The sequence below is a fragment of the Triticum urartu genome, chromosome 2A (genome assembly GCF_056163025.1).
Source record: "Triticum urartu cultivar PI428250 chromosome 2A, HENAU_Tu73, whole genome shotgun sequence".
NCBI lineage: Eukaryota > Viridiplantae > Streptophyta > Magnoliopsida > Poales > Poaceae > Triticum > Triticum urartu.
Genome location: NC_141874.1, coordinates 539,829,845 through 539,837,870, shown reverse-complemented (window position 1 = coordinate 539,837,870; position 8,026 = coordinate 539,829,845).

The window sequence follows — 8,026 nt, the reverse complement described above, 5'->3', positions numbered from 1 at the left end:
CGCGCTGACGCACTCATGCAGCCCACCGGTTCACATGTACCGCTCCGCCATAGGCTCGGTTGGTGGCGGCTCGGGGATCCTCGGCGGCAACTGCGGAACGACGCAGTACCCGGCCACAGACAGGACGAGGGCCTCCGCCAGCTGTTGGGGAACGTTGCAGAAAACAAAAATTTTCCTACGGTTTCACCAAGATCCATCTAGGAGTTCATCTAGCAACGAGTGATTAGATGCATCTACGTACCTTGTAGATCGTGAGCGGAAGCGTTCAAAGAACGGTGATGATGTAGTTGAACACGACGTGATTCAAATCACCGATGATCTTAGCACCGAACGGACGGTGCCTCCGCGTTCAACACACGTACAGAACGGATGACGTCTCCTCCTTTCTTGATCCAGCAAGGGGGGGAAGAGAGGTTGATGAAGATCCAGCAACACGACGGCGTGGTGGTGGATGCAGGGCGTCACAGTAGCAGGGCTTCGCCTATACTGCGAGAGAGAGACGTAACGGGGAGAGAGGAAGCACCAAAGGCTGAGGTATGAAATCCCTCCTCTCCCCCACTATATATAGGAGGGCCAAGGGGGGGTGGTGCGCAGCCTAGGAGATCCAATCTCCTAGGTGCGGCGGCCAGGGGAGGGTTTCCCTCCCCCCAAGGCACCTCGGGGTGCCTTCCACCACTTGGACTCCTCCGTGGTGGAAACCCTAGGCGCATGGGCCTAGTAGGGCTGGTGCCCTTGGCCCATCTAGGCCAAGGCGCACCCCCTACAGCCCATGTGGCCCCCCGGGACAGGTGGCCCCACCCGGTGGGGCCCCGGGACCCCTCCGTTGGTCCCGGTACAATACCGATAACCCCGAAACTTGTCCCGATGGCTGAAACAGCACTTCCTATATATAATTCTTTACCTCCGGACCATTCCGGAACTCCTCGTGACGTCCGGGATCTCATCCGGGACTCCGAACAACATTTGGGTTACTGCATATACATATCTTCACAACCCTAGCGTCACCGAACCTTAAGTGTGTAGACCCTACGGGTTCGGGAGACAAGCAGACATGACCGAGACGACTCTCCAGTCAATAACCAACAGCGGGATCTGGATACCCATGATGGCTCCCACATGCTCCATGATGATCTCATCGGATGAACCACGATGTCGAGGATTAATCAACCCCGTATACAATTCCCTTTGTCAATCGGTATGTTACTTGCCCGAGACTCGATCGTCGGTATCCCAATACCTTGTTCAATCTCGTTACCGGCAAGTCACTTTACTTGTACTGTAACGCATGATCCCGTGACCAACCACTTGGTCACCTTGAGCTCATAATGATGATGCATTACCGAGTGGGCCCAGTGATACCTCTCCGTTATCCGGAGTGACAAATCCCAGTCTCGATCCGTGTCAACCCAACAGACACTTTCGGAGATACCTGTAATGCACCTTTATAGTCACCCAGTTACGTTGTGACGTTTGATACACCCAAGGCACTCCTACGGTATCCGGGAGTTACACGATCTCATGGTCAAAGGAAAAGATACTTGACATTGGAAAAGCTCTAGCAAACGAACTACACGATCTTTGTGCCATGCTTAGGATTGGGTCTTGTCCATCACATCATTCTCCTAATGATGTGATCCCGTTATCAATGACATCCAATGTCCATAGCCAGGAAACCATGACTATCTGTTGATCAACGAGCTAGTCAACTAGAGGCTTACCAGGGACATATTATGGTCTATGTATTCACACGTGTATTACGATTTCCGGATAATACAGTTATAGCATGAATAAAGACAATTATCATGAACAAAGAAATATAATAATAATACTTTTATTATTGCCTCTAGGGCATATTTCCAACAGTCTCCCACTAGCACTAGAGTCAATAATCTAGTTACATTATGATGAATCGAACACCCATGGAATTCTGGTGTTGATCATGTTTTGCCCTAGGGAGAGGTTTAGTCAACGGATCCGCTACATTCAGGTCCGTATGTACTTTACAAATCTCTATGTCTCCATTTTGAACATTTTCACGAATGGAGTTGAAGCGACGCTTGATGTGCCTTGTCTTCTTGTGAAACCTGGGCTCCTTGGCAAGTGCAATAGCTCCAGTGTTGTCACAAAAGAGTTTGATTGGCCCCGACGCATTGGGTATGACTCCTAGGTCGGTGATGAACTCCTTCACCCATATAGCTTCATGTGCTGCCTCCGAGGCTGCCATGTACTCCGCTTCACAGGTAGATCCCGCCACGACGCTCTGTTTGCAGCTGCACCAGCTCACTGCTCCACCATTCAACATATACACGTATCCGGTTTGTGACTTAGAGTCATCCAGATCTGTGTCAAAGCTAGCGTCGACGTAACCCTTTACGACGAGCTCTTCGTCACCTCCATAAACGAGAAACATGTCCTTTGTCCTTTTCAGGTACTTCAGGATATTCTTGACCGCTGTCCAGTGTTCCTTGCCGGGATTACTTTGGTACCTTCCTACCAAACTTACGGCAAGGTTTACATCAGGTCTGGTACACAGCATGGCATACATAATAGAACCTATGGCTGAGGCATAGGGGATGATACTCATCTCTTCTATCTCTTCTGCCGTGGTCGGGCATTGAGCTGAACTCAATCTCACACCTTGCAAAACAGGCAAGAACCCTTTCTTGGACTGATCCATTTTGAACTTCTTCAAAATCTTATCAAGGTATGTGCTTTGTGAAAGACCTATGAGGCGTCTTGATCTATCCCTATAGATTTTGATGCCTAATATATAAGCAGCTTCTCCAAGGTCCTTCATTGAAAAACTCTTATTCAAGTAGGCCTTGATGCTGTCCAAGAGTTTATATCATTTCCCATCAAAAGTATGTCATCTACATATAATATGAGAAATGCTACAGAGCTCCCACTCACTTTCTTGTAAACGCAGGCTTCTCCATAAATCTGCGTAAACCCAAACGCTTTGATCATCTCATCAAAGCGAATGTTCCAACTCCGAGATGCTTGCACCAGCCCATAAATCGAGCGTTGGAGCTTGCACACCTTGTCAGCATTCTTAGGATCGAAAAAACCTTCCGGCTGCATCATATACAACTCTTCCTTAAGGAAACCATTAAGGAATGCCGTTTTGACGTCCATTTGCCATATTTCATAATCATAGAATGCGGCAATCGCTAACATGATTCGGACGGACTTCAGCTTCGCTACCGGTGAGAAAGTCTCATCGTAGTCAACCCCTTGAACTTGTCGATAACCCTTAGCGACAAGCCGAGCTTTATAGATGGTCACATTACCATCCGCGTCTGTCTTCTTCTTAAAGATCCATTTATTTTCTATGGCTCGCCGTTCAACGGGCAAGTCAGTCAAAGTCCATACTTCGTTTTCATACATGGATCCTATCTCGGATTTCATGGCCTCCAGCCATTTTTCGGAATCCAGGCCCGCCATCGCTTCTTCATAGTTCGTAGGTTCACTGTTGTCTAACAACATGATTTCCAAGACAGGGTTGCCGTACCACTCTGGTGCGGAACGTGTCCTTGTGGACCTTCGAATTTCAGTAGGAGCTTGATCAGAAGTATCTTGATCATCATCAATAACTTCCTCTCTAGTCGGTGCAGGCACCTCAGGAACATTTTCTTGAGTTGCGCCATTTACCGGTTCAAGAGGCAATACTTCATCAAGTTCTACTTTCCTCCCACTTACTTCTTTCGAGAGAAACTCTTTCTCTAGAAAGGACCCATTCTTGGCAACAAAGATCTTGCCTTCGGATCTGAGGTAGAAGGTATACCCATAAGTTTCTTTAGGGTATCCTATGAAGACGCATTTTTCCGACTTGGGTTCGAGCTTTTCAGGCTGAAGTTTCTTGACATAAGCATCGCATCCCCAAACTTTTAGAAACGACAGCTTAGGTTCAAACCATAATTCATACGGTGTCGTCTCAACGGATTTCGACGGAGCCCTATTTAAAGTGAATGCGGCAGTCTCTAAAGCATAGCCCCAAAAAGATAGCGGTAAATCGGCAAGAGACATCATAGATCGCACCATATCTAATAGAGTGCGATTACGACGTTCGGACACACCGTTACGCTGAGGTGTTCCAGGCGGTGTGAGTTGTGAAACTATTCCACATTTTCTTAAGTGTGTGCCAAATTCGTGACTCAAGTATTCTCCTCCACGATCTGATCGTAGAAACTTAATTTTCCTGTCACGTTGATTTTCAACCTCACTCTGAAATTCTTTGAACTTTTCAAAGGTTTCAGATTTGTGTTTCATTAAGTAGACATACCCATATCTACTCAAGTCATCAGTGAGGGTGAGAACATAACGATAGCCTCCGCGAGCCTCAACACTCATTGGACCGCACACATCAGTATGTATGATTTCCAATAAGTTGGTTGCTCGCTCCATTGTTCCTGAGAACGGAGTCTTGGTCATTTTTCCCATGAGGCATGGTTCGCACGTGTCAAATGATTCATAATCAAGAGACTCTAAAAGTCCATCTGCATGGAGCTTCTTCATGCGTTTGACACCTATGTGACCAAGGCGGCAGTGCCACAAGTATGTGGGACTATCATTATCAACCTTACAGTTTTTGGTACTCACACTATGAACATGTGTATTAATACGCTCGAGATTCATTAAGAATAAACCATTGACTATCGGAGCATGACCATAAAACATATCTCTCATATAAATAGAACAACCATTATTCTCGGATTTAAATGAGTAGCCATCTCGTATTAAACGAGATCCTGATACAATGTTCATGCTCAGACATGGCACTAAATAACAATTATTGAGGTTTATAACTAATCCCGTAGGTAAATTTAGAGGTAGCGTGCCGACGGCGATCACATCGACCTTGGAACCATTCCCGACGCGCATCGTCACCTCGTCCCTTTCCAGTTTCCGTTTATTCCGCAGCTCCTGTGGTGAGTTACAAATATGAGCAACGGCACCGGTATTAAATACCCAGGAGTTACTACGAGTACTGGTAAGGTACACATCAATTACATGTATATCAAATATACCTTTGGTGTTGCCGGCCTTCTTGTCCGCTAAGTATTTGGGGCAGTTCCGCTTCCAGTGACCCTTCCCTTTGCAATAAAAGCACTCTGTCTTAGGCTTGGGTCCATTCTTTGACTTCTTCCCGACAGCTTGCTTGCCGGGCGCAGCAACTTCCTTGCCGTCCTTCTTGAAGTTCTTTTTACACTTGCCCTTCTTGAACTTAGTGGTTTTATTCATCATCAACACTTGATGTTCCTTCCTGACTTCTACCTCTGCTGATTTCAGCATAGCAAATACTTCAGGAATGGTCTTTACCATCCCCTGCATATTGAAGTTCATCACAAAGCTCTTGTAGCTTGGTGGAAGCGACTGGAGGATTCTGTCAATGACCGCGTCATCCGGGAGATTAACTCCCAGCTGAGTCAAGCGGTTATGTAACCCAGACATAGTGAGTATGTACTCACTGACAGAACTATTTTCCTCCATCTTACAGCTGAAGAACTTATCGGAGACTTCATATCTCTCGATCCGGGCATGAGCTTGAAAAACCATTTTTAGCTCTTCGAACATCTCATATGCTCCATGTCTCTCAAAACGCTTTTGGAGCCCCGGTTCTAAGTTGTAAAGCATGCCGCACTGAACGAGGAAGTAGTCATCAGTACGTGTCTGCCAAGCGTTCATAGCGTCTTGGTTCTGTGGGACGGGTGGATCACCTAGCGGTGCTTGTAGGACATAATCTTTCTTGGCAGCTATGAGGATGATCCTCAGGTTCCGGACCCAGTCCGTATAGTTGCTGCCATCGTCTTTCAGCTTGGTTTTCTCTAGGAACGCGTTGAAATTGAATACAACGTTGGCCATTTGATCTACAGGACATATTGTAAAGATTTTAGACTAAGTTCATGATAATTAAGTTCATCTAATCAAATTATTAATGAACTCCCACTCAGATTAGACATCCCTCTAGTCATCTAAGTGTTACACGATCCAAGTCAACTAAGCCGTGTCCGATTAACACGTGAGACGGACTAGTCATCGTCGGTGAACATCTCCATGTTGATCGTATCTTCCATACGACTCGTGTTCGACCTTTCGGTCTCTGTGTTCCGAGGCCATGTCTTCACATGCTAGGCTCGTCAAGTTAACCCTAAGTGTTTTTGCATGTGTAAAACTTCTTACACCCGTTGTATGTGAACGAAAGGATCTATCACACCCGATTAACACGTGGTGCTTCGAAGCGACGAACTGTAGCAACGGTGCACAGTTAGGGGAGAACACTTCTTGAAATTGTTGTAAGGGATCATCTTATTTACTACCGTCGTTTTAAGTAAACAAGATGCAAAACATGATAAACATCACATGTAATCAAATAATAATAGTGACATGATATGGCCAATATCACATAGCTCCTTTGATCTCCATCTTGGGGCTCCATGATCATCCTTGTAGATCGTCATACTCATCGACATGTAAGTTGTGATTCCTTGTACAAGAACATGATCAATCTCATACATCACATATATCATTCATCACATCCTTTTGGCCATATCACATCACATAGCATACCCTTGCAAAACAAGTTAGACGTCCTCTAATTGTTGTTTGCATGTTTTACGTGGCTGCTATGGGTTTCTAGCAAGAACATTTCTTACCTACGCAATGACCACAACGTGATATGCCAATTGCTATTTACCCTTCATAAGGACCCTTTTCATCGAATCCGATCCGACTAAAGTAGGAGAGACAGACACCCGCTAGCCACCTTATGCAACTAGTGCATGTCAGTCGGTGGAACCTGTCTCACGTAAGAGTACGTGTAAGGTCGGTCCGGGCCGCTTCATCCCACGATGCCGCCGAATCAAGATAAGACTAGTAACGGCAAGCATATTGAACAAAATCAACGCCCACAACTACTTTGTGTTCTACTCGTGCAAGAGAACTACGCATAGACCTAGCTCTGATACCACTGTTGGGGAACGTTGCAGAAAACAAAAATTTTCCTACGGTTTCACCAAGATCCATCTAGGAGTTCATCTAGCAACGAGTGATTAGATGCATCTACGTACCTTGTAGATCGTGAGCGGAAGCGTTCAAAGAACGGTGATGATGTAGTTGAACACGACGTGATTCAAATCACCGATGATCTTAGCACCGAACGGACGGTGCCTCCGCGTTCAACACACGTACAGAACGGATGACGTCTCCTCCTTTCTTGATCCAGCAAGGGGGGGAAGAGAGGTTGATGAAGATCCAGCAACACGACGGCGTGGTGGTGGATGCAGGGCGTCACAGTAGCAGGGCTTCGCCTATACTGCGAGAGAGAGACGTAACGGGGAGAGAGGAAGCACCAAAGGCTGAGGTATGAAATCCCTCCTCTCCCCCACTATATATAGGAGGGCCAAGGGGGGGTGGTGCGCAGCCTAGGAGATCCAATCTCCTAGGTGCGGCGGCCAGGGGAGGGTTTCCCTCCCCCCCAAGGCACCTCGGGGTGCCTTCCACCACTTGGACTCCTCCGTGGTGGAAACCCTAGGCGCATGGGCCTAGTAGGGCTGGTGCCCTTGGCCCATCTAGGCCAAGGCGCACCCCCTACAGCCCATGTGGCCCCCCGGGACAGGTGGCCCCACCCGGTGGGGCCCCGGGACCCCTCCGTTGGTCCCGGTACAATACCGATAACCCCGAAACTTGTCCCGATGGCTGAAACAGCACTTCCTATATATAATTCTTTACCTCCGGACCATTCCGGAACTCCTCGTGACGTCCGGGATCTCATCCGGGACTCCGAACAACATTCGGGTTACTGCATATACATATCTTCACAACCCTAGCGTCACCGAACCTTAAGTGTGTAGACCCTACGGGTTCGGGAGACAAGCAGACATGACCGAGACGACTCTCCAGTCAATAACCAACAGCGGGATCTGGATACCCATGATGGCTCCCACATGCTCCATGATGATCTCATCGGATGAACCACGATGTCGAGGATTAATCAACCCCGTATATAATTCCCTTTGTCAATCGGCAT